The sequence below is a fragment of the Pantherophis guttatus genome, chromosome 1, assembly GCF_059756535.1.
Source record: "Pantherophis guttatus breed Tessera chromosome 1, ASM5975653v1, whole genome shotgun sequence".
Lineage (NCBI taxonomy): Eukaryota > Metazoa > Chordata > Lepidosauria > Squamata > Colubridae > Pantherophis > Pantherophis guttatus.
Window position 1 is genome coordinate 104,844,710 of NC_142063.1, and position 27,717 is coordinate 104,872,426.

General features: G+C 39.6%; 1 long non-coding RNA gene across 1 annotated transcript; it reads left to right on the forward strand.

Annotated features, from left to right (window-relative positions):
• Positions 1–581: 581 nt before the first annotated feature.
• LOC117666067 (uncharacterized) lies at positions 582–27,717 on the forward strand. The gene is made up of 3 exons (XR_004591588.3): positions 582–716; positions 17,153–17,342; positions 26,863–27,717. It is a non-coding gene; the product is annotated as an uncharacterized LOC117666067 (long non-coding RNA).

The window sequence follows — 27,717 nt, forward strand, 5'->3', positions numbered from 1 at the left end:
AATTGAGTTTCTCAATAAATGCAATACGGCTGATTCTGGGAGTTATATTCTCAGAGACCAATGCAGTAAGGCACTTATGGTCCTACCATTCTGTATGTATGCAGAAATCCCATGAGCAAAAAGATAATTTTAGGGAGCAAACAAATGTGTGTTTCCAAATACCTCCTACTTACTAAGTGAATTGCAAGCTGATCTGACAAGACTTTGACCATCATCAGTCAGAATGAAAACGAGAATATGGGGGTTTTTTTTCTTAACTGGACCCAAAGAAAGTTATTTCATGCACACTTTTACATAATTTATCTGGTAAATAATTCAGCATATCTTCCATAAAACATTTAATGTATCTTCCGTTAGTTATTCTCTCTTACCTATACCATATGTTCCTATAATTTCTCCTTTTATCTAGAGCTATACGAATTATAGCCTACTATATCCTCTCCTGAGATTTGGAGCATTTTTTTTCAATACACACTGTCTTTGTTGGTCTTTCAGCAAAACATGTGTGGTAGTGTTGGAGTCATTCCTTTGTCACTTTGTGATGTTGGGCACACATGGATCCCATCTCTGTCCAGACGTGGCTTTACTCCATGAACTTAGAGACTTATCACATTCGCTATGTCCTAAACATTCCACAAGTGCCAAAAATAGTAAAGGGGAGAAGAAGAACAATGGGAAAGAAAGAATGCTGCAGCTGCTCCGTAGTGTATTTCAAGGTATTGTAACTACTGTATATAATAGCCTGCTCTTCAATCCTGAGGGACATCATGCACATACGAACACTTTCCAACAGTGTAGATGACTGCTGAGCCAGCCATTTTCAATCTTTTCTAATCCGCTTCATACTGAAGCTTCTTTCTCTCTCCTTTTCACATTGTGATTCTCCTTGAATGTGCGGTTCCATTTCTTTATGCCCCTGTTTTCAACAAGTTGCTTCCATAGAAAACAACGTAGTGTCTGTTTGAAGGAAATAACATCTCTAACGGACTCAGTGTTATCCCAACAGACATTAACCACAGTGTCATAGTGGGCACAGTGTGAAAAATATCTAAATGGATATGAAGAAAATTATATGAAAAGGGGTTGCTGGGAGGGTGGATACCTTAAGTCATTGTTGACTCCTGGCAATTGTTGAACTACTCCTTGCAGTCTCTTAGCAGCTTTTTGGAAGTGCTTTGTCACTGCTGTCTTGCTAGGACTGAAAGACAGTGACCATCTCAAAACTACCCAGTTGGCTTTGTGACTAATGTGGGAGTAGAATTCGCCATCTCTTGGTTTCTAGGCCAGTGCCTTAATCATTACTCCAAACAGGCTCTCTTATTAAAATGTCATATATGCATATTTTTTTTACAGAATTTAATTAATTCTGCAGCAACTAAAATTACATGCTGCAATTCAACCTCGTGAAAATCTGTATAATAATAAAAGTATAGTTATAGATTAAGTTTAGAATATATTCATTCTGTATATTTTGGGGGCACACATTTTTTCCTATGTGTGCCCCCAATATTTTATGCTTTCATGGTACTGTATCAATAACCTGCTAAGATTTCTAGCTTCCCATATAGGGAAGTTTCTATAACTTGTATAAATTTGGAAGCTCTTTTCAGTTTGGTTTTGTTTCCTAGCAGTGGATACTTGCTGTAAATATAAGAGTGTAAAAACAGTTGAGTCCAGTACACTTTTATTGGAGGTGACTAACCATTACAAAAAGTTAGCTTATTGTAACATAATACAAACAAAGGACATGGAGCTTCACTTTTTGCCTGGTGTTAATAAACTGCTACTAGGAGGTAAACCTTACTTAAGCAGATGCTTATGTTTAGTTATGCCTGCAGTAAATTATAAGGGCCCATAGCAAATATTGAAGTCAACAGAGGGAAAAGAATTTGCTAGCTAGAATTTGTAATGTACTTTCCATGAGTTGCATTATGGCACTATTTTGCTTATTGGATTTAAATCCTGTTCAACAATCTAAGCTCACCATACTTTACTTTGCCAAATCAGAATTCACAGACTTTTATCTAGATCCAGGTTTCCTGGATCTCATAAGAGGTTTAAGATCTGTCATTCTGGTTCAAATCCCTTTTTATACACAAGGAACAAAATCATAAAATTGGATTCAAAACTGAACTTCTCTTAAATATTGGAAGAAAACTAGACATTGTCCAATCTCTTAATCCAATCAAGAAACCTACTGCCACCAAATATTTTAGCCTTTTCACAGAAATGAAACCATTATATTAGACAAAATAGCATAACATTTACTCTTCTTACTCGGAAGATGAATAGCCATATACATCATTCCCTCATTAATTGATAATATTGAAATGGTGCATTATTTAATTTTTTTTTAAAAAGCCATTATAACAGTGCTTAGTATAGGTGCTTGAGAGATACTAATACATATTTTAAGTTATACATTATTAAACATTAAACAAGTTATACATTATTTTAAATAATTTATATAAATGCTTAATAAACAATAATATCAATACTGCTAATTAACTAAATTGGCAATTCTATAGCTATTCTAATATTTACTTAATGGAATTTGGCCCTTTTACTTCATTTCCAACAACACACTGTACCATATCTTACATTGGAATAGCCAAGTAAAATGCGTGCCTGGAATAAGAATAGGAGAAGGTTGAATCTGGCACAGGAGAGATGGATACAAAATCAACTAATTGCTCATCATAAATGTACAGGGCCAAATTATTGCATGCCTCACACAATCCAGCATAATCAAACTGGACAGCCATCTCTATAGAACTGTGCTCTTGTTGAGTATCTCCTTCTCTACAGCCGAAAGAAATTAAGTACAAAAGATGAAGAATTTCTCCCATGGTATCTCTTGGAGCTCGCTTTTAACATTTCTCCAGCATTACATTCAGTTGAAAACAGTGAGGAAAACAGGACTAAAATGTGTTAGGATTACATATACACAACTGTTTGCCTGGCCTCTTTCTTAATGACTATCATCTGGGTGCAAGGATTGTAAGATGAGAAACAAATTCTTAATGTGCACTGGGCAAAAAAGAGAAAAAGCCCTCAAGCAAGCATACCAGAAGAACAATTAGATGGTTAATCATAATTCTTTCTAGGGGACTCTTTCTCCATTTTTTTTCCACTTCAAAGAAACAATGATTTATAAACAATGTTGACTTCTCTCAAAAAATGACTCACTTTTTAGCCCGCACTATGTACACTACTTCACATTTCAGTGGCATGTATCAGTGATGGCTAACCTCTTTGCCATCATGTGCCAAAAGCAGGGGAGCGCGGTGAGGTTGCCTACGTGGGTGCCCACACCCATAATTCAATGTGCCCCGCCCCTGCGCATGTGCGCACAACGCCCCCCCCGCTTCTAGCACATGATGGCACGGTGGGCTCGGTAGGCCCGTTTTTCACCCTCCCCAGACTCCAGAGGCTTTCTAGGAGCCTGGGGAGGGCAAAAACGGCCTTCCCCACTCCCCTGGAGGCCCTCCGGAGGCCGGAAACAGCCCATTTCCTAACTTCTGGTGGGACCGAAAGGCCCAAAAATCAGGTGGCCAGCGCACACATGCATGCTGGAGCTGAGCTATGGCAATGCTCACGTGCCCACTGATATGGCTCTGTGTGCCAACTGTAGCACCTGTGCCATAGGTTCGCCATCACGGCTCTATATCATAATATAGAATGATACATTCCTTAGATTTCTTGAGAACTTTTCATTAGTACTTTTGGATTCTGAATTGTTTCCATAATCATAACAGATATTTACCTGTAGAAGCACTTAAATGCAGAAAGTAGGCCTTGCCATTAACTGTGTTGTTCACTGTGCTGACTCCATCATTCATAGGTAACCGGCTACTGTATCTACTTACTGTATGTACTTATGATGGCTACTGTATTCTTTACCTTTGCTGTGGTTTGTATTACCTCCTTTTTTGGGATTAAAAGAATGAATTCTTCTTCTGTCTCACAGAAAAAGCAAAATGGACAAAAGCTGGTTGCCAGTGGAATTTTTCTTCTGTCCTGATAATGAGGCATATTAAAATTCAATAGGCTAGCTAAGGCAGTACAATGCATAGCCCTTGCTACCCGTCAGCCTAATACTAGGACTTCTGCTGGAATAAGAAAGCAAATAAGATGCTGTCTTTTATTCAGGACTCTTTTCCTATCTTTGTGCTAACTCAGCCCTTCATTAGATAAACTATTAATCAGAATAGATCTAGAAGACATCTTGCAGATCTTCTAGTCCAGCTCCCTGCTCAAGCAGGAGAGCCTATATTATTTTAGACAAGTGGCTATCCAGTCTCTTCTTAAAAACCACCAATGATGGAGCACCCACAACTTCTGAAGGCAAACTGTTCCACTGGTTAATTGTCCTCGAACTAACTAACTTGAAGCTTAAACTGACTTGAAGCTCAACTTAGTTAGGAGAATCATGCATTAATCTGTAAGACCCCCAAATACAAAAAGTGGTACCAAGTGGCTTGGTTCTATTAACCTTAACAGGGTGAGTCTCCAGTAAAAGAATTCTACCTCAGTAGCAAAAACTCAACAAAAACCCAATGCTCATTTGGTCACGCCACCCTCTTATTACTTTACACATGATACATGTGTAGTGCAGCCCCTTAGGTACAAAATTTTAACTTCTTCTTTATCCCTGAAAATGTATGTTTAAAAAAATGGGAAAGACCTGGAATTCTTTCTTTGAGTACCTTGTCTTCCAATTCAAACTCAGGGAGGTCCATGTTGATTATTTAGAGTCAAATGTGGCTGTTCCTTCTCTCATCACTGATCCACTATCCCTCCCCTTTTAAAAGCCAAGATAACATCACAGAATTTAGTTTCCTGTAAATGAAGGAATATTGGAGAAGTTTATTGTTATAGTTTGCAGTGCTTTGTTTAATTAGATGAAAATATAGCTGATAAAATAGACAAACAAGTATTCCTGTGTAGATTCCTACAGAGCAATTTACAATGTAGAATCTATTACAAGTAGTCTTTGGCTTACAACTAGTCACTTAGTGACTGTTTTAAATTACAATGAAGCAGGAAAAATGGACTTACCACCCGGTTTAGAAGTTCCAATGTCCTCAAGAAATCACTTTTTGGGCACTCTACAATCAGGTGCATTTATGGCTGTTTGCAGTAACAACATACACACACACACAGTCATTTGACTCAATTTACAACATTTTTGCTGGAAACTGGCATCTACTTCTGGTTTCTGGCAAAAATCGCCCCGTAGTGAACAATAGGTTTGCTTAACGACCACCACATTTGCTTACTGACTGTGGTATTTGCTTTACAATTGTCACATTCATTTACTGACTATCACAAAAAAGGTGTAAAATCAGGTCCATATAATGACCTGCTTTATGGATGTCGCAACTTATGACCATAATTGTGGGGCTCAATTATGCTCATAAATCGGGGATTATCCCTATAATAAAAACTAAAACTACACTTGAGAAAGAGGTTAATTTTACTCCCTTGTGAGAAAATTTCGCATCTCTAGGCCACCTGTATACCATGCCTATCTTAAGAGATGGGATGCATAACAGACCTTATTTAGGGGACATTTGTCAAAACCAAAGCAGGACTATTCACATTAAACCAAGAACAAAATCCTAATTTTATCCTAGCAGCCTTGTCTTGCCAATTTGTATCCTGCTTCTTGTAAACCTCTTGCCCGTAGGGGTATCCCCATAGTACGTATGTATTTCCCTTCATCCTCTTCTCGGCAGTGTTTACCTCCCTTTTCATGAAACCTCTAAGCTGGAAAAGGACTTGTTCACTCTACAGGGCCTCCTTTCATTTCCCAAACTCTTTTGAGGCATTCCCTTCATGACCAAATCTGGGCTGAATTCCCAGATTAAATTTTAACTTCTGCTTCAATATATTTCATACATCAGTTGCTGTAAATTAGTCTCTGACAAGGCTACCCTCTTGTATTTTGGCACATTCATTCATAAACTGTATAATGTATCCATTCCTTATGCAGCTGTCAAATATACAATTAAACTCTAGAATTCTGGCATGACAGATGGACTAATTAGTTCAAATCAATACATGATATTAATCCACCCCTGCATGGAAACTACTCTTTGACATTATTGCAATCGGATAGACTAATGGGACAACATACTAATATATGTTAGGTACATAGTTAGCAGAATGTCAAGGTATGGTGTCCAAGGAAAGGGAATCTGGTACTTTCAGCTGCAATTCCCATCATCTTTTTCGGTTGCTCATCTTGGCCAGACTTGATGAAAGTTTACCTCCAAACTTCTGAACAACACTAGGTCTTTACACCTTTGCCCAATGAAATATCTTGGCAGCCTGCTTTCAGATAAAGCCAATAACAAATAAATCAGAAACTTTGCAGATACACTGGTAACATTTACATTCATCTAATGGTCAACATATGCTATCATAAAGGAAAAGGAGTCCCTGCAGATTTTATTCTGCTAGTTGTTGCCGACTATAGGGAGTGTTGCTCATCTCCATTTCAGCCTCTGCTAGGTTGGCAGGAGTTAGACCGAGCTCAACCCGTCATGTGATGCTCAGATCTCGAACTTGGGCTGTCAACTTTTCAGTTGACAAGCTTAGTGTCTTATCCACTGAGCCATCACTCACTACTATAAATGGGAGCTATACATATACTAGTCAATCAGTGGTGGGATTCAAAATTTTTTACTACCGGTTCTGTGGCCGTGGCTTGGTGGGTGTGGCATGGCATGGCATGGCTTGGTGGGCATGGTTTGGTGGTGTGGCAGGGGAAGGATACTGTAAAATCTCCATTCTCACCCCACTCCAGGGGAAGTTTACTACAAAATCACCATTTTCTCCCGATCAGTTGAGATTCAGGAGGCAGAGAATAGATGGGGCCAGGCCAGTCAGAGGTGGTATTTACCGGTTCACCAAACTATTCAAAATTTCTACTACTGGTTCTCCAGAACTGGTCAGAACCTACTGAATACCACCTCTGTAGTCAATATATAAAATCATACATGGAGAAAATTCATATTAAAGCAGGCTTGTTGTCATCCATACATGATTGTCTCTATTTCAACATTCTGACCTTTCTCCTTTTAATATATCTTTTTAAAATGTTGCTATAAATGTCTATACTCTTTCCCCTACATAAACCTGAAGCAGAAAACAAGAGAATTAAATTAAAAGTACACTTAAAATCTCTTTAACATTATTGTTGAAATCTATTCTTGTAATAAATAGCACATTAAAACCCTAGCCATCTATTGAAGATCTTATGGCATCCTTACAGCAGAAAGTCCATAAAAGTAAACTTGTGATGTGTAGTTTCATTTTCATTCACTTCAATACATGTAACAAAAACTCAACAGATCCTTACGTTACATAAACAATTTGTAATTTGAAGCAGGCTAGGATAATTGTAAGTGTACATTGTCAACTACTTATCCGTTATAGTTCCCTAAATATATATTCAGTAGAACAATAGATATATGCTTGCCTTCTTAGAAACTATTCTTACCTAGAGGATATGGTACAGGGACTAAAACTTGCTACACTATCCACTATTGCTCTGAAAAAAGTGAGAATGGTCAACCTTCTATATTTTTTTTTTATTTATATACCTCAGTGGTTCTCAGATGTGACAACTTTAAGGTGGTTGGATTTCAATTCTGGGATTTGAAGTCAACCCATCTTAAAGTTGGTACATCTGAGAAACATTGATTTAGATGCTACCATTAGTGCCTGGATATTTCATGGGAGCATCAAGGGGACCTTATGTTTATTCTTGCCTTCTCCAGAAAGCCATTCTCATCCACCCTTGCTTTTAGAATTCAGTAAGAATTCAGGTCCCATACTCTCCCCCCTGGAGGAAGTATATCAATTGTGGGGGGTTTTGATTGGCTGGGAAAAGAACTAACCTCTTCTTGCTTTTGCCCAAAGCAGCTTAGTGTACCATTTAATTTTTTTTTTCATTTTTAGATGTAAACGTTATACATCTAAACCTTTAACACACTCTTTTTGCTGTTCCTTGCTTTTGCAGACTTGCCTTTGAGGAATGAATAGTATAATCTGCTAGTAGTGATGTTCCATTGTTTAGATCTGTGCATTCAATTAATATCTGAGGTGAAGATTCATGGGCAAATCATCTGAATTATTTACAAGACCTCTTATAGTTCTTTTAATCAAGGAAGTAGTGGCTCTGATGTCTTTTCCCATCTGACATGTTTCACTCCTCAGACTCTCTGAACTAAGAGTTTTTGACTTTATTAGCAAGACTGTCTTAATGTCTGAACTGGCTCTTAAAGATGCCGAAAAGATTAGCTTTGCACAGGCCAAATATGATTCTTCCTCATGAGCACCTATTTATGTGAAATTTTTTTTTAAGAAACAGATACAGCCCTCTCTAAATGATTTACAGAGTCAGCATGTTGCCCCCAACAATCTAGGTCCTTATTTTACCGACCTTGGAAGGTTGGAAGACTGAGTCAACCTTGAACCAGTGAGAATCGAACTGCGGGCAGTCAGCAGAATTACCTTGCAATACTGCATTCTAACAACTGCGCCACCACGGCTCTTATAAATACTTGATCGGGTCTTGCTAGGGAAATGAGATACCAACCACTTTAACCATGCTCCATATTTGTTCTACAATAGTTAGTATTCTTTGTTTTAGATGCTGTTGACTCCCATCTTGTCCTTTCCTATTTTGGCTCCCATTGGCCTGCACACCCACTAACCACTTTGCTGATATAAGGAGTGATACTGAAAATTCCAGCCTGTTTGTGGGCTCCCCTGGCTCGGAATACATGCCCAAAGGCTTAGAAGGGGAAACCGAGAGGGAGGAGGAGATCATACCATAAACAAAAACAACTCAAGTATTCCAAAATGTAACAAACACTTTGTTTGGAAATTCTTCTATCCTTATTCTTTACTCAATGGGATTTTTTTTTCTTCTTCAACAAGAAGCAAAACAAAACAAAATAAAAGAGAGAGAGCAATTCATAAAAAAATATGTTTCCTATTTTGGTGTCCCACTCAGCTGTTTAGTTGCATACAAAATCAATTTATGCCAGGAAAGAACGGGTGTTCTGCTTTTTGTTAATGATGCCTGTTTGATTCCAGTACCAATAGCTAACCCTCTCTAGCATGACTGCACTACTTATGTGATGGGGAAGGGGGTGAATACCAAAAATATTTATACAACCAACAACGCAGACAAAGACAAACTTGTTTAACAAAAAAAAAGAGTTAACATTGTTAAGTGATTTGGCAATTACAGGTCAAAAGAGCAGGGTCATTGTCCTAAACTTCAGACTAAGGCCTATGGCTGTTGGATGATCATGTATCCCACCTTATAAGAATGATTCATTGTCCAAAGGTGTCATCTCTTTGAAGGGGACATCAATGGAAGCCTGATTCTACTGATAAGAAAGGAGATTTTTGGAGCTTACAGCTGTCCATTTATACTTCGGATTTGGACAACAGCAGAACAGATACAAGGTCACCTGGATGCAATCTTCCCTATAAGATTGGATACATTTTATTTATATTTACATTGTCCTAATTACTTCCAAATGTGCACCTGGACATATAAGTCTGATTTCCTCTACATCTGCATCTGCTGTGTCTTTTTCCTCATCACTTATTTGACCATCCTGTTTGTTTGTGTGCATGTTTGTCTCTTACATAAGTTTGTAAAGCAGAAGCTTCTGTGTCCATGTGGATTTTGTGCCTCTCTTAATTAACAATCCTGGAAATCTGCTGTTAACAACACAACAAGACTTGGGGAGGTCTATTGCACAAGTGGTGCTAGGCCAATAGTACTGTCTTTTAGAAATCTCACTTTACTCAACTACGTTTATGCAATTTATTGTACAGGAGCCCAAGTGTTACTAATGTGCTGTATGCAAGCAAAAATAAAAACAGAGAAAATAATAACATATTCCCCATGTGCGGCTCCCCAACACCCATTAATTGCCACACTTTCCTACTTTCAACATCACACTGATATTTCTTGTTTACTGAAAGGTAAATAGCATGGCACTTATGGTGTAGTGATTAAGTCATCAACCTAGAAACTGGGAGACAGTGAGTTCTAGTCCTACCTTAGGCACAATGCCACCCAATGTTATTTTTTTCTCAGCCCTAGGACGGAGGCAATGGCAAACCACTCCTGAGAAACCTTGTCAGCAAACTTTTCTGAGCAATCTCCCAGGGATTTGTCTGGGCAGTTCCCAAGGATTGGACACAATTTGGACAAGAATTGGACATGCTGGGGGGGAGGGGAGAGAGCAAATAGGCTGTAGAATTACAATTGGCCAATGAAATGAGGATGGAGAGAAGCAACATGATCTTTCAGAATAATAACTCTAAGAGCAATTACTTGATGACTTCACTAAATGGACCTGGAAGAATCCATGAAAGAACTTCAACGTTGTCCTGTTGTTTCCACGGGATAGAAGATGTGGTTTTGAATGGTCACAAGGCAGAATTTGGGTCATCTTGACATTCTAATATGAAGTCATGATGACATTATTTAAAGTGCAACTTTGTAAAATGGCCAGTATCATTTTCTCCAAAAACTATCAGGACAATATGCCTTTAAATTATGTTATTACAGATTTTAATCTGTTGACTACAGTTGCAAAGACAAATTATGGATATGGATATGTGTAATTTATACCATAGCTGATGAATGATAATGACTGGGATAGAAAAGTCCAACAGAACTGGCCCAATATTCAGTAACTTTGTTAAATACAATTTGCTGGCAATACTAGCAAATCACATGAATATAGTGGTCATCTTAAAACGTTGCATACTGCTGTGTGGTGTGCTATCAAATTTGGTAACCAAATAAAAGAACTTCCTTGCCTAACTTGACACCCTCCAGATATATTGGGACTACAAAAGTCCCTTTGTTATGGCATAACACAAGACTCAACACTCTCCACTCATTTATGTAAAGTTACGGGCTAGGTTATCCAGTACAGAGTTAGGTAACATCAATATGCAGATCACAAATCTGGGCAGAACAGGAGATCTTCTTGAAGAGGTTTTGTAATATCTGGAGGCTGTTGGGTCTGTATGGGGAGGAACAGATATGAGTCATGATGGTAAAATGTTGAGATGATAGATAGATAGATAGATAGATAGATAGATAGATAGATAGATAGATAGATAGATAGATAGATAGATAGACAGACGATAGATGATAGATAGATAGATAGATAGATAGATAGATAGATAGATAGATAGATAGATAGATGATAGATAGATAGATAGATAGATAGATAGATAGATAGATAGATAGATAGATATTGAGCAAGGGTGCAATTAAAGAACTGTTGAACCTAGGTATAGCAAGAACTGGAGCTGGCTGGTGATTCTGCAAGAAAACCAGCCAGAATCATGCAGCCATCTTAGGATGTCCAAGGCCCTATCAAACAGCCATCCTGAAGCCCAACAGGGGGCAGCACCTTCTGATTGAATTGTTGCAATATTGCCCTTGAAGACTAGCCAGAAGGTTCAATTGGTCCTGAATGCAGCAGCACAGGTACCTAAAAATAACACCAAAAAAATTATTGAATAACCAGAAGCTACAGTGACTCTCAATAGGCTTCTGGGTGCAATTCAGCATTTTGGTTATCACCTAAAAAAGACCTACATGGCATAGGGCCAGGTTATTTGCAGGATTGCCTGTTCTCAAAACTATCTGGCTATCCTATTAACTCCAATAAAAAGGCTACACACCCAAGTCTTTTCATGGAATAACTTCATTTTATAGGACCCAGATATTTTTCCTTATCTATGGTGGCCTCTGTCCTTTAGAACAATCTGCCCCCAGCATAGGATAAATGTTAGGCTTCACATAAGAACAGTATCATTCTCTGGGCCTTGGAATCAGGATGAGCTTGGGTTCCAGTTATCAAGCTCCAGAACATTTTAGATGTTCTCATTGTTGTTTTATTATTTCATATGGGTCTTTTTTTATTTTGTGGTTTTATTTTCTTCCTTTTTTTTTTTTTTTTTGGTACATCATCCAGAGCCACATGGTCTGAGTTGGGTGGCCATATAAATATTTATGTAAGTTAGCAGGAAAAAATGTAGAATTTTACAAGCAGTAAACTTTTCAGAACACTATGAAGAAACCTAGTTTGGGGTAGGTGGGTGGAGGTGAGTTTCCTTGCCAGTTGATACTAGGTGAATGCCAGTTCAAAGTCAAATCCTGATCTGAAATGCCTCACATTTCCTTTCTTGCAGACCCCTATTTGTTTCACTTTGCCCTTCTTCCTTTCCTCTTTCCATTCTTCCTTTCTTCTTATTTATTATTGCAGTCATGCCTAAAAGCCCCAATGGAGCTTAGGTCACCACAATACTAGAAGCTACACAAACACATAGGAACACGTCTATCGTGCCTACAGGGAACTCACAGCATAACAACAGGGGAAAGAGCAGGCAGGAGAAAGAAGAAAAGCAAAGCCTGAAACAACCACAGAGCAGCCCAGGTTTTAGTTTCCCGGCCTCTTGCCAAACAGACCTCCTGTCTGGCATTTCTCCCCTCCGCTGTCCATCCTGCAGCAGGCAAGTGTGTCTACCTGAGCTGCCCAAAACAAGGCTGACTCTCCTTGCGATGCCTCTTAGACAGTTGTCAGGTTTGGATAACCATCTCTAGATTTCCTCATGGAACGTGCTGTTCCTCTTTGTACTATTCCTCTTTGTACTATTAACCCTGATTTTCCACTGAAGTAAACAATAAAAAGGCAAGATAGATAGCCCTTCAGACTATTCCAGCTGGGCAGCCGCACTTGAGCCATTATCCATTATTCCTCTCCCCCCCCTCCCTGTTCGCAGTCTCATTTTCAAGTTCTTTTCTCTTCTTAACTTCATCGGCTTTCTCCAGCCCACGAGAGTTGATTTCCTTTGTTCTTTCACAACAAGATTCTCAGCAGGAGGGGAAAATCCCATCCAGCCTCTCAGCCTGAACCACATAATCCCACAGGTCTATACCAGCCTCTCAAGGAGACCAGAAGTACTCCAGATCATGGCTTAAATAGGAGAAAAGAGATGCATTGCACCTTATTTTCCTTTCTATTCATTTCTCCATGAATTCTGTCTTCTACTGCCAAGTGAAGAATTAAAGAGGAACAGTTGCCTCACTTCCTTAAAGAGCATGCCGTGATTTCACAATTCTAAGACTAAAAAGATAGAAAAGAGGCCCAAATGAGAAACCACTTTTTTACTTCTATGCTTCTAATGGGCTTCATGCTGGACTGAATATATACAGATGGGTATATTTCAGGCAGTTATGTATTGTACCAGGAATGCTCAAAGGTTTTATATCATCTAAGTTTGAAAGGAAACTAACCTGATCCTCATTCTGCAAATTAGCAATCAGAATGCAATTTACCCTTCATACTTAACACAACATCCACTTAAGCAGGTTAATTTGGGGCTCATAAGTAATCCCAAACTGCATATAAAATGCATTTGCAAGTGTGTAACTTTTCAATTAACATCTTCCCAATATCCAGTGGTGAAATTCAATGTTTTTTTACTACTGGTTCTGTGGGCGTGACTTGGTGAACTTGGTGTGACTTGGTGAGCGTGGCAGGGAAAGGATACTGCAAAATCCCCATTCCCTCCCCACTCCTGGGGGAAGGATATTGTCCATTCCCACCCCACTCTGGGGCCAGCCAGAGGTGGTATTTGCTGGTTCTCCAAACTACTCAAAATTTCCGCTTCCAGTTCTCCAGAACCTGTCAGAACCTGCTGAATAGCACCCCTGCCAATACCTCTGAATCAGAATATCGTGCCTATTGTTTTCTCATAAAAAAGTAGCAGATTAGTTTAGCAACAGTAAAATATAATTATGAATGAACAGATGCAAAATTATCACAGATTAGAAATAGAGTGATCTGATATTCCTCTATATCATTCTTCATAAATTGTGTAATTTACAGTGCAAATAAGCTTCTAATGTCGATGGTATCATTTGAAGAAGGAAGAAATTAATTGGATTGGGAGGGGAGTTTTTGAGGAGGGGGTAAACCTAGGTACATTTCTTTAAAAAAAACAGTGGATGCATGATAATGAAAACAGATGCTACCTATTCATAACATACTGTAGAAAGTTGGGAAGAGGATTTTATAGCTTTTGTATCACTGTTAACCACACACATTCCATTTAGAGTATGTAAAACACTTAGTGCTTATACTCCACTCTAACTTATTGGCAAGACCTAATATTTCACTACTAGTACCAGCAATTTCATTATGACAAACATGGACACCACATGGAATGTACATTCTAGCTCTTTTAAAGCTTCTCTGCCTAACTCAAGTTCACATTATTAATCTGAAAAAGGAACTTCTTCATGAAAGCAAATAATCAAAATATTCTAGTAGTCTGTTTTGCAAAACATAGGTGGGAACAGGAAAAAAAATCTTGTTCAAATAAAGCTAAATTGCTGTGGAGCAGACAAAATAATTTGTATGTGAATAAGTATAGGCTCATTTAGGTGACACTGGCCTCTGTTAGTTGTTTATGATGGTATATCATACAGGGCCCTAGTTTACAAATATGTGAAAAAAATTTATGGCCATGTTTTATTTTCATTTTATCCTTTCCTATGACCAGATGTGGATACAATTTAACAATATTATAGGGGAGACAGGGAATGGGATGGAGGTAATATGCAATTTGGAAATGGTATCAGATTTTGGGGGGGCTCAATTCCAACCAATGTTTTTCCCACATGCATGGCATTAACATTGCACAGCATAATTTGACCAGGCTTGCACCTAATCTACACTTGCTACTCTATTTGTCCAGCCAATGATTTCAGTGCAACCAAGTTAAAAATAGATCTGCAACTACAACGGTAACAAGAAGCAGAGTTTGTAGTTCATTAGCCCAACATATCCTCATACATATGGGCAAATACCCTGGGACATTCCCTCCACTGTTTATTTAAGATTGTATTTGATGTATGGCTGTCACATTTCTTCTTTTGTAGATAATTACACAAGTTTTACCCATATATGCTAGAACTTTTTAAATGTCATTGAGGAGAAGAAAGCAATAATATCTACGATGGCTCCAATTCTTTTTCTGCTAATGCAGCGGTGTCCAGCTTGCATTGTTACAGTGGTGTCACGTGATGTATCGGGAGCTTTTTCTCCTTTGCTAAACTGGGCATGGCCAGTGCATGACGCATCTGGCCTACGGGCCGTGAGTTTGATAGCCCTGTACTAATGGCCTTTTAGTGTATCACAAGTTGTTCCCACTCCAAACTTCTGCAACAGTTGGTAATGGCATGGGGAGGGGGATGTTCCACCTAGAATCCAAGCAGCATGTAAGTACATATGGCTTATATTAGATCAACTAGTAAAGCCCAATTCTCCTGTTTCTCTGAAAGTTCTTCTCCATAGTGAAGAATTAAATAGTTTACCTGGGGTAGAAAGTCTCAAAACAAGATTCCAACTAAAACTGGGGAGAAAAGTTGAATAAACCCCCTAGCAGGAAGCTATAAGGTTTATCAAGGTCTTTTCTGCTTCTACAAAAGCTGGTTTTCATTAAGCCAGCTTTAGTACCAGCTCTCCCCTCCTTCATCCCAGGAACACACACAACACATTATCTACATCTCCTTCATTGCCAGTTTGCTCTAATGAAAAGCAGAATCACACCTAGGAAAAGAAGGGTGAGATATTGTGGGAAAAAATAGCCTTGTTAGAGTCAGAGTTTGCAAACAATTACATGCATCCAGTTTCAATTGCTTGCCCATAAACAAATCATTTATTGTTGTGATAATTGGCACGCTCTTATTGAAACATGTTTTCTCAGAATTTTAGTGGAATCAGCTAGCCAAGACTGGGACACTTTAAAATATTGCACATGATGGTCCTGATTACGTAGAAAGAAGATTTTGGTATTTTTCTGGCCCTGCTATTGAAAGCAAGTGCTGTCATGGGGATAACCAGGAGTGCAATAATCCTCAATTTCACCAGTGGCTAGATGATTACCATGCAATCAAAGGAAGTTTTCAAATGACTAATGACTATCCATAAAATGTATCATATATATCAAGGCAGAAGAGGGAAAACTATTTCATATATTCCTCCCAAATCATAACGTAATTTGTCTAAGTGGCTTGGCAAGTTTATGTTTTTACATCTGAACAAACTAGTTGCTACTGAAAAGTATAGCAAATAGAAAGCAAGTCAAAAAGATGAATGATGCAGACATATATACTCATCCCCTACAGACTGCTTATAAATAACTTGCATTAGTTTTCAGGGATTAAAACTTTTGAAAGCTATTATGCCACTTGACATCTTCAGTGTGGTCTTTTTCAATGTTGAGTTCTTTAATCAGCAATACTGAGCCTTGTAACATGTACTTAAAAATCAAGATACTAATACACTGCTCTTATTCCTATTTCCCATTTCCCCATTTTCAGCAATTAAACCTTTCCCTGTGGCATATAAAGTCAATGTATCAACCCAGCATCAAAATGTCTGGTTAGTTCTGTCCGACAAAAAATTAAATTGTCAGCTCAGAGATATGTTTTCTTTGGCCACAATTTAACCCACAACATGATAACTTGGAATTGCATCTCTCCAGAACTTGGAGCTGAAATCCATGTACATATGCAAATGAGCATCATTTGTGCATGAAGCAGGGGTGAAATCCAGCAGGTTCTGACAGGTTCTGGAGAACCAGTAGCGGAAATTTTGAGTAGTTCAGAGAACTGGTAGTGGAAATTTTGAGTAGTTCAGAGAACTGGTAGTGGAAATTTTGAGTAGTTCGGAGAACTGGCAAATACCACCTCTGGCTGGCCCCAGAGTGGGGTGGGAATGGAGATTTTGCAATATCCTTCCCCCAGGTGTGGGGATGGAATGGGGATTTTGCAGTATCCTTCCCCTGAAGTGGAGTGAGAATGGAGATTTTGCAGTATCCTTCCTTCCCATGCCCACCAAGCCACGCCCACCAAGCCACACCCACAGAACCGGTAGTAAAATAATTTGGATTTCACCACTGGCATGAAGGCTATTTATTCTCTCCATTTAGCTGAGAAGATCCTCTATAATCTGGAAGAAGTCACACAATGCCTCCATGTTTGAAAAGATAAATAGGTGACATTTTTCCTGTCTTGCAGGGTGATTTGGGGTAAACATAACAAGGATTGCAAAACTCTCTTGCAATTTCCCTTAATATCAACAAAGAGCAGAGTTCCCAGAGTGAGAAACCGAAATCAGCTTTAACAGACTGCACCTGGAACATCTCTCTCAACTTAATCCACTCGCTTTGCACCATTGAGATGTAAGCACAGCCTTCAGGAGCCAGTTGTAAGTTCTGCCAACCTGTTTATTATTCTTCTTTCTTTGGGGGACTGCTCCATTTATACAGTAGGCTACTCTCTGTAAGCATTGCTATCGTTTGGAATTCAGCAGCAAGACTGAGTAACGTGGCCACTGCTTATTGACTGCATGCTTTAAAATAGGCGACTAACCCATGCCAAATAGCCAGGAGAAGTCATTTACAGTTCAGTCTCTCTGAATAAAGTCATCATTTGTTCTAATGTTTGTGAGCCATTTTAGATTCATAAACATTTTCTTCTGCTACCAAGAGGTTATCCAAGTGCAAATAGCCGCAGTTAGATCATTCTCCAGAGACCACAGCAAGGCCTGGTCAGATAGACTGATCACTAACATATTTATGATTCTGTTTTTCATTATCTTAAAAATGTATTTGATGCTGTCCCTTTTCTAGTAGAAATTATGGAGCAAAGTGCAAAACAGACTTTAAAAGTGCCATTGTCCAACAGAGTGACCTCTGAGCAGGACATGACGACTTTCTCTTTGCAGCTTATTTTACTGTGCAGTATTGTCGTCATCCCTATCTGAGATCTCAAATGATGAGGTCCATAAACCAGCTTTATTATAAACACCAGTGTCCTATCTGAATCCATTTGAAAGTTTGTAAGGGTGGGGTGGGGGACAATGAAGCTTAAACCTAGGTCAAACTAATCCATTAATATTATAATTTTCTAGCCTTCCTTGGGCTTAATTCCAAACATGCCAGAAGGAAATGAAGGAGAAGAAAGAAAAGGAAGACTTTTTTTGGGGGGGGGCATCTCTTTTTAGCATCAGTGGAAAATCCTGCTTAAAATACTAAACTGAGTATTTTGACTTCCATGTTTTTAATAAAATACAGAGTTTTGTTGACCTGGGCTTGGGAATGCTTAGATCTCTAAAGTGTAAGATACAGATACAGAGTCACTAGCACTAGCTTCTTCATTAACTAGGCTAACCTGCTTTACCATTTTATGATGGCAAAATTAGAAAGCAGTTCACTCTAGAACTGTGATCGCGAATTTATGGCATGTGTGCCAGAGGTGGCACGCAGTGCCCTCTCTGTGGGCACGTGAGCTGTCACCCCAGTTCAACTCTGCCGCACATGCGTGTGCGCCTCCTACCGGCCACCTGGTCTTCAGGTCTCTGCCGCACATATGCAGGGGTGGGACATGTGTGGGGGGGCACATGTGCATGCGTGGGGGAAGGGCGCATGTGGGGGGCACATGTATATACATGGAGCGGAGTACATGCATGGGGGCTGTGTAGGCATTGCATTTGAGGGGTTCAGGCGGGCATGCACACATGTGCACGCTTTGGGTACTCGGTCTGGAAAAGGTTAGCCATCACTGGTCTAGAATGTCAGCTAAATGCTTTGATAGGAGGGACAGGAAAATATGTGAAATTAAATAAATGCATGCTTTTGAATATACACATATGTGCATACAGATTCCCCCTTTTCCCCTTGTGAGTTTGAAAAGGAAACTAAAAACTCCTATTTCCCAAAAGTTGCCTCAGTTACTTTACAGAATGTGTCAACATGAATAATGATATCAAGAGATCTGCCAAAAACACCATAGGAAAGACTAAAAGTGCACAGTCTGCAGCAGGCAGACAGTTATGCATAAGGTATTCCTGAACTGGAAATGGTCCTTAGAGGAAAGAGATCGCATAGATCAGGCCTCTACTGAAGTTAATATCCAAAACAAAAGTACTTCAGATTTGTACAAGAACAAGAGGAATGTAAAAATCTTTGGAAGAAGTGTTGTGGAGGCATGTACAAATTTATTTATTTTTTTTAATTGTTAAAATAGTGGCCTCTTTTCAGAAAGTTGTTTTTCAGAAGCTATTTCTGGCTATCTCCACAGACTTGTACTTGCAATGACTTCCCAAACTCAACTCCAATCATGTCATTTTTTAAACGCAAAATTCCAATTTAAATTGAATCAGGGTTCATTTGCACAGGCTGTCAAATATTACAGTTCTCTTCCCTATTTCCAGATTGGTTTGTAAAGTATATGTATTAAGACATATAATTTGGGACCAAGTTACCTGAGGCACTGTCTTCTCCCAGTTGTCTCTATCAGTCCAATTTGGTCCAGCAGGTTGGGCATGTTACAGGTCCTGTCAGCCAAGGAATGGCAGGGACTAGGAGATGTTCTTCTACCGCATAACTCCCAACGACCGGTAAGATCCCACAGAGTTGGTCTCCGCCGGGTCCCATCAGCTAAACAATGCCAGCTGGCGGGCCCGTGGGGGAGGGCCTTCTCTGTGGCTGCCCCAGCTCTCTGGAACCACTTACCTCCTGAGGTCTGGACCATCCCCGCCCTATTGGCCTTCCGAAAAGCGGTGAAGACCTGGCTTTTCCAGCAGGCCTGGTGCCGTTGACCTTGCTCTTGCGATCCGGCGAGATCTGGCCATGAATGGTGTGAATGAGTTTTAATGTTTTTAATGTTTTTAATTTTTAAATGTTTTTTATAATGATTTTAAATGCATTGTGAGCAGCCCTGAGTCTTCGGAGAGGGGCGGCACACAAATTGAATAAATAAAGAAATAAATAAATGTTCCTTCTCTGCCCTCTGGAACATCTTTCTTTTTTTTTAAAAGAAATTTTTCTTTTAAATTTATTTACAATAAAATTAACACACAATAATGGTTGAAAAGCAATATAGGAAGCGAAATATAGAAACACATAAACACAGGACTAAAACCAAACAACAAACATGACTAACCGAGAGTTAAGCTCACTCTCCAATTAATATTAACTAATATCATCCTAGCCAAACATTTCAATGCAATCAAGTCCTTTTTACTAACTACAAAACAATTGGTCTGTTTTTATCAAAATTATAAAGAGTTATAAAGCCTGGAACATCTTTTTTTCAGACATCAGGGTGACCCTGACCTGCTTTAACTTTTCAGAAGGACTTGAAGACATGGTTATGTGCTTGGGCCTCGAATGGCCCTGTTTTCTGGCCATATTGATATCTATGTTGATAATTTTTCTCAGTTGCCATATATATTTTGTTTTGTCTTATACCGTAATCGTTTTTAGCTATTTTATGATTGTTTGCAGCCCAGAATCTAAAATAGGCACCTATAGAAATTAATTAATTAATTTGATTTTATTCTAATTAGTTATTTAATTTGCACATTTTCATGTGTATGTGATTTTGTATGTATTTCCGTAAAATGCACGGGCAGTTTTTTTTGGGGGGGGAGTGGTAAAAGGATTTGCCAGCAGTTTTGACTTTTCTTTTCTAGGTAATTTGAGTAACTGAAATCTGAATTTTGTCTTCACAGTCCTATATTTTAATCTAATTGCAGCTATGTAGCAAAAATCTTTTGTTGGTTTTTTTCTTTTTTTTTTTAGTTTCTACCTCTTCATTTCACCTTGTTGAAGTTCTATTGTAGTTTAGATATAGTTCAAATCATTGTTTCATTAATAAGTGGTGCAGAGTGCGGCCGTAGGGTGGTTATGGGAGCGACATGGCATTCCCATGTAACACCTCTCCTGCACGAGCTGCACTGGCTCCCGGTGGTCTTCCGGGTGCGCTTCAAGGTTTTGGTTATCACCTTTAGAGCGCTCCATGGCTTAGGACCTGGTTATCTACAGGACCGCCTGCTACCACCAATAGCCTCCCACCGGCCAGTACGCTCCCATAGAGAGGGGCTCCTCCGGATGCCATCGGCCAAACAATGTCGACTGGTAGCCCCTAGGGGGAGAGCCCCTAGGGGGAGAGCCTTCTCTGTGGGGGCACCTACGATCTGGAACGAGCTCCCCCCGGAGATACGGAGGATCCTGGATCTGCGCACCTTCTGTCGCGCGCTCAAGACTTTCTTATTTCATCAAGTTGGCCTGGCCAAAATCTTTTCCGCTTTTAAATGTAAATTTTAATTTGTTTTTAAATTATTGGGTATTTTAAATTTGTCTCAGCCAAATTATTTAATTCATTTTTATTCTATTTAAAATTTTGGTATTTATGTGTTTTATTCTGTGGCTGTTCACCGCCCTGAGTCCTTCGGGAGTAGGGCGATATATAAATCCAATAAAAACAAAAACAAAACAAACAAAACAATATATTGAATAATTATTTATTTGTTTGTTTGTTTGTTTGTTTAGATTTATATGCCGCTCTTTCTCCGAGTGGACTCAGGGCGATTCACAACAATAGAACAGAAAAATAAAACAAAAACTCCGGGTTAAAATTACACATAAAATCCCTAAATTATATAAAGCGTCCTTATTTCTTTTCAGGAAAGATTCCTTTCCAAATATGGCCACTTCCTATTCTTTAAAATATATTTTTAAAAGGAAACGATCCTGTTCTTTAAGTTAATATATTTGCAAATTAACATATGCTCTTCTGGCCTACCAGGCACACAGCCTGGTGTCATAGACCATCAGGTCAATAACAAGCATATTTTTCAGACTATTAAAGAGAGAACACTCTAATCTGCTGTGATCCAGAAAGCCCATATGTCTTCAGGCAAAGTAAAAAAACAAGGAGGGGGGTGGGGGCATCAAGATTTTACTACTGCATAAAAATGCACTGGCAATAATAAAGAGGAAATTAAATTTCTTCAAATTACATTACAGTGACATTATGAGCCTATCTTGAAATCACAACAAGCCCCCCAAAGGAGCTCCTTGCCTTTGCATTTCTGTCCTTAACTTGTCTCCCATTGCTTGAGGTCAGTTAAGGACACGGAGTTAAGCTAGTTCTTGATTCTTTCCCACCCTTGGTTTCACTTAACCTCTCTTCTGAAACAGTCATGGAGGCTCATTTTTCATAGAAGAGTTCTATGCTAATTGCACAAGGAAAGAACTAGTCCCGTGGAGCCTCGGCCATCTGTAAGAAGATTCTGCCTTCTGTCGACTGGCATCCTGCCAAAGTCTCCCTTCCCTCGTGGCTGTGTGCAGACACAAACCGACACACGCATGAACACAAATGCCCCATTTGTAAGATGGAAACGATGATTATGATTTTGCCTTGAGGCAGGAAATAAATCTGTATCTGCAGCATTATCCTAAATGAGTCCGTTCAGAAATACTGTACACCTCAGAGAATGCCACAGAAATTATTTCCATTTCTAAGAAATAGATACAGAACAATGATACAGGTAGGCCTAGTTTGTTTAGTGACTGTTCAAAGTTACAATGGCACTGAAGAATGCGACTTATGGCCATTTTTCACAGTTACGACCTTTGCCGCATCCCCATGGTCATGCGATCAAAATTCAGATGCTTGGCAACTGACTCATACTTATGATGGATGCAGTGTCCCAAGGTCATGTGATCATCTTTTGCTACCTTCTGACAAGCAAAGTCAATGGGGAAGCCAGATTCATTTAACAACTGGGTTACTAACTTATCAACTGCAGTGATTCACTTAACAACCATGGCATGAAAAGTCTTAAATTGGGGCAAAACTCACTTAACAAATGTCTCAATTTCTGGCTCAATTGTGGTCATAAATCAAGGACTACCGTACTGAATATGTAAGTATTTTACACATCCATGATTTTGTTCCAATAGGTGATATGGAGTTTGGACTTTAAGCTGAACTCTTTGGATGCAGCACAAATACATAAACTACTTAAACCTAATGTTTTTAGATCTCATAGCTATAGAGGAAATCCTGAGAGAATGTTAGATGATGAGAGTGGGATACCAAGGGAGAAGAGGGACTTTTAAGAAGTTAGACTGGTGGTTGTGACCATGCAACTATGGTCTCAAATGAAGCCCTATTTGTTTTGTTTTGTTTTTTGTGTGTGTTGTGACATATAGCCTTGGTAGTACAGTGGTTTAATGCACCCTGTTATTAACACAGCTGCCTGCAATTTCTGCAGGTTCGAATCTTACCAGGCTCAAGGTTGACTCAGCCTTCCATCCTTTCTAAGGTAGGTTAAATGAGGACCCAGTTTGTGGGGGCAATAAGCTGACTTTACATAGCAGTTGATATGTACAATAGTTTATGAATTTCTGATGGGAATACAACTTTATTTGGTCAAGGTCCTTGGCTTTAATATCAGCTCTTCTACCACATGCTAGTCCTTTGATAGCCCATCTAGACTTTTAAATAACATTTCTATAGCTACTTCCAATAGGTTTTGCATCTAATATATCTTGGGGTGTCAGCAACAGAATTTTATCCTAAGTGTAATTTATGAAATTGGTTAAGATGACTGATAGTCACCAGTCTGGGAGATTTTGTCAAGTAAGAGCTGGACTCAAAGTGCAATATTAAGGTTTTATTGTGTGGTTACCTTGCTTAATTTATGAAACGTTATGATTTTTCTTACCATTGATTAGCATCACTTAATTTTCCATTGCTTCTTACATTTTATTTATTTATTTATTTGTTTGTTTGTTTGTTTGTTTGTTTGTTTGTTTATTAAATTTATATACCGCCTTTCTCCCGAAGGACTCAGGGCGATGGACAGCTGGAATTAAGATACATATAATATAAAAGTTAAAAATAACTAAAATAAATTAAATCGATCAGCCTCCCAATTTAAAACCCCACATCTATACAATTTAAAAAACTAACCCATAAGACCTTTTAGGCTAGGCCAGCTTGGTGGAATAAAAAAGTCTTCAGGGCCTTAACGGAAAGTACAGAGGTCCAGGATCAGTCGTATTCCCAGAATCCTGTCCACGTCCTCAGGAGTCACAGGGTCGAACTCATCCCAGATAACATTCACAAGACCAGTCTCAGACACCTCGCCGGAATCTACCCAGTCAGAGTCCAAGCCTTCCCGAATCTGAGCGATTTTATCGTGCAGATACTGTGCAAAATCCTCAGCCTGTCCTTGCAAGGGGTCCTCCCACGCTCCCTGGTGTAGGAGAGAGCGGGTCACTCTAAACAAGGCAGCTGGGCGGTTATCTGCCAATGCAATAAGAGTAGAAAAGTAATTACACTTTGCCGCTTTTATCGCCACTAAATAGGTCTTCATATGAGACCTAATTAGTGTTCAGTCGGATTCGGAACGACTAGCCCTCCAACCACTCTCTAGGCATCTTTTCCGGTGCTTCATTTGCCTCAGCTCCTTGGTTCTCCAAGGAGCCGGGCAGGTTCGGCACCGGGTCAGAGGCTGCAAAGGCATGACTCGGTCCAAAGCACTGGCAGCCGTCCTATCCCAGGCGGCCACCAGGTCTTCAGTCGAGTCGTGAGCCAGAGTCTCAGGAACTGGCCCAAGCTCACTCTGGAACCTATCAGGATCCATCAGGCGCCTGGGGTGGAACCACCTGGTCAGTTCCGCCTCCTTGAGGTGGGGTGCAGCGGTCAGAAAGTCCAGCCTCAGGAGGAAATGGTCCGACCATGACAGGGGTTCAATAACTGTATCCCCTACATCCAGGCCATTCAACCACTGATCAGAGACAAAAACCAAGTCCAGAGTGTGTCCTCCTGTGTGAGTAGGGCCATGAATTAGTTGTGTCAGGTCCATGACTGTCATGGAAGCCATGAACTCCCAAGCCACTTCAGACGCCTCACCGACAGACGGCAGGTTGAAGTCCCCCATGACCAACAGTCTGGGGGTATCAACTGCCACTCCGGCAATAACGTTGAGAAGCTCAGGCAGGGCCGGTGTCATGTGGCAGGGAGCCAGGTACGTGATCAGCAGGCCCACCTGCATCCCATGGCCCCACTTCACCAGGAGAGACTCATATCCGGCTATCTGAGGTACAGTGGCCTCCCTCGGATCAAGACCTTCCTTTATAACAACCGCCACCCCCCCACCCCTGCCCTGGACCCTCGGCTGATGAAATGCTCGGAAACCTGGTGGGCACATCTCTACTAGGGGGACCCCCCCTCTTGGCCCAACCAGGTCTCTGTAATACCCACCAGGTCCGCTCCCCCCTCCTGAATTAACTCACAGATGAGGGCCTTATTAACCATGGACCTGGCATTGCATAGCATCAGCCTAAGGCCTGGGCTCTGAAGCTCTGGACAACCCGGGGAATGAGAAGAGCCTTGGGGGCCAAGACATGCCACCGCTTGAAGACAGCGGGTGCGTGCCCCCATAACACGATATGGCCTCCTGCTCCCGCCATGTCTGCCCCTCCCAACCACGGTCCTGATAGAATCGCCCTCTTCCCTACCCGCACTAAACCCCTCCACACCCCACTCCGTACCTCCCATTTCATGCCCCTGTGCCGAGCCTAACCTCCCTCCCTATAACCCTCCCTCCCCTCCCCCCTCCCCAAGCCCCTTAAAAAATTACAGAAAGACAATTTTAAAAAACCCCTCAGCCCCCTCTTTGCACTTTGATTTATTTGCACCATTAGAAGTTGGACAAAATACAAATGTAACAATTAAATATTGATCTGTATGTTTATTTGAAGCAGAGAATAGGAATAGCATGGATAATTGTTACAGTTGAGAGGGAAAAGTACAGATTCTTTTAAAAAATCAGTAACGAGACTAGTGCTTTTTCACTTGTACATAACATTTAGTGTTAGGGATCAGCAGTGAGGTAACAAAATCTGTAGATGACAATGTGATGGGGAAAAAGATTAAATGGGACCACAAGCCAGGAGTGAAATGCTCCCGGTTCGGACCGGATCGCCTGATCTGGTAGCGATGGTGGCGAATGGTTCGGAGAATCGGTAGCAAAAATCCCTGCGCCCCCCCCCCATGCCCAGCTGAGCCACGCGATCATCAGAGGCTTTTTTTTTTTACTTTTAAAAGCATTTTTTCTACAACCTCTTTTTTTGTAGAAAAAAAATGCTTTTAAAAGCCTCTGACGATCCCAGCTGAGTTGCCTGATCGTCAGAGGCTTTTAAAAGCCTTTTTTTCCAACCTCTTAAGCCAAAGAGGCTGTAGAAAAAAATGCTTTTAAAAGTTAAAAAAAAAAGTTGGCCATGCCCACCCAATCACATTACCCCCACCAACAAGCCACGCCCACAGAACTGGTAGTAACAAATTTTACATTTCACCACTGCCACATGGTCTCCAGCTATTAAATCCCCCAATTTCAAGAACGACTGGTAAGTGAGATAGGCCTCATATCCCAGATCTGTATAAGGAAACTATGACAGGTAAAATTAAAGGTATGAGTATCTTGTGTTTTTTAACAATTCAAAAGGGCAGCAAGGCGTGATTTTTTTTTAGGCTAAAAAATTTTTTTCCCCCAAGAACTAAAAATGTCTTTTTGCAGAACTACAATGAAAGAATATAAACTAAATCAGAAATAAAATAATTGCTGAAAAGTTTTCTATAGTGTTTGAACAAATGCATCTTTAATATGTATTAACAATCTTTGAAATTAAGAGTAAATGGTCCAAGGTCTGTAAACTGGTGGATACTGTGTACAGTAAAAACTGAAGTTTAGCTCTCTTTACTCTTGGCTTTTGTTAAAATATAATCTTTGTTATTTAATGGCTTAATTGATTTCATGTACTCTCTTTTTTTGTGTCTTAATATATTGTTAAAATATATTCTAAATAAGATAAAATAATGAAATTCTCTGTCTTTTCCTTTCATTTATTGATCCTTCAAAATGCAAGATATGACAGACTTTTCCTGATGGGAAGACTTTGGGCTGTTCATTACACTTACTCAATAAATCTAGTGATGACGATCTCAAATATATTTGGACGATACAAATTTCCAAGAAAAAAAAAACATAGCTGGAATGACATCAAATTATCCGGGAGGAGAAGACATAAATGGAATATGTTATAAAGGGCTCAAAAAGAATCTCTCCAAATTGGTGAATGAGGAGCTAGATTGTAGATGGACATCCATAGGAGTAAGAAAATAGAGTTGATCTGAATCTGAGCTGATGGAACTGAAATGTAACAAAGCCTTTACATCCAAGTTACTCACAGAAAATATTAGTTCTACGTTCATCAGTTATTAAAAAGATATATTCTATGCTAATGGTCATTACAAGCAACCTACTAATGAAACTGCCAGTTTTGTAATGCCTTTGTAAAAATCTGAGCTATGTCCAGATCTGGTATAATGTACAGTAATAAAGTTCTGTTTACCACATCAGAGAACCTGTAAGGTTAGAGAAGGGAGGGGGAAGGGAAAGAGGAAGGGAAGGGAAGGGAAGGGAAGGGAAGGGAAGGGAAGAAGGAAGGATTAGAAATGCCACATTCCTGCTTATTGTTGTCTCTTTTCTAATAGATGGGTATGCTTCAAAACTAAACTATGGACTGTTCCCACACACTTTTTTTATTATCCAAGAAAGCATATGTAGTCCATTCATGAAAATAAAAATGATGCTAATTTCACGTATTCCTCCCTATTTTAAACTTAAAATCAATGTCTTTTTTCTCTTCTTCATAACATTAAAATTCAGGAGCATTAAAAACGATTTGTTGGGAAATCCAGACAAAACTGGAGACTGGAGT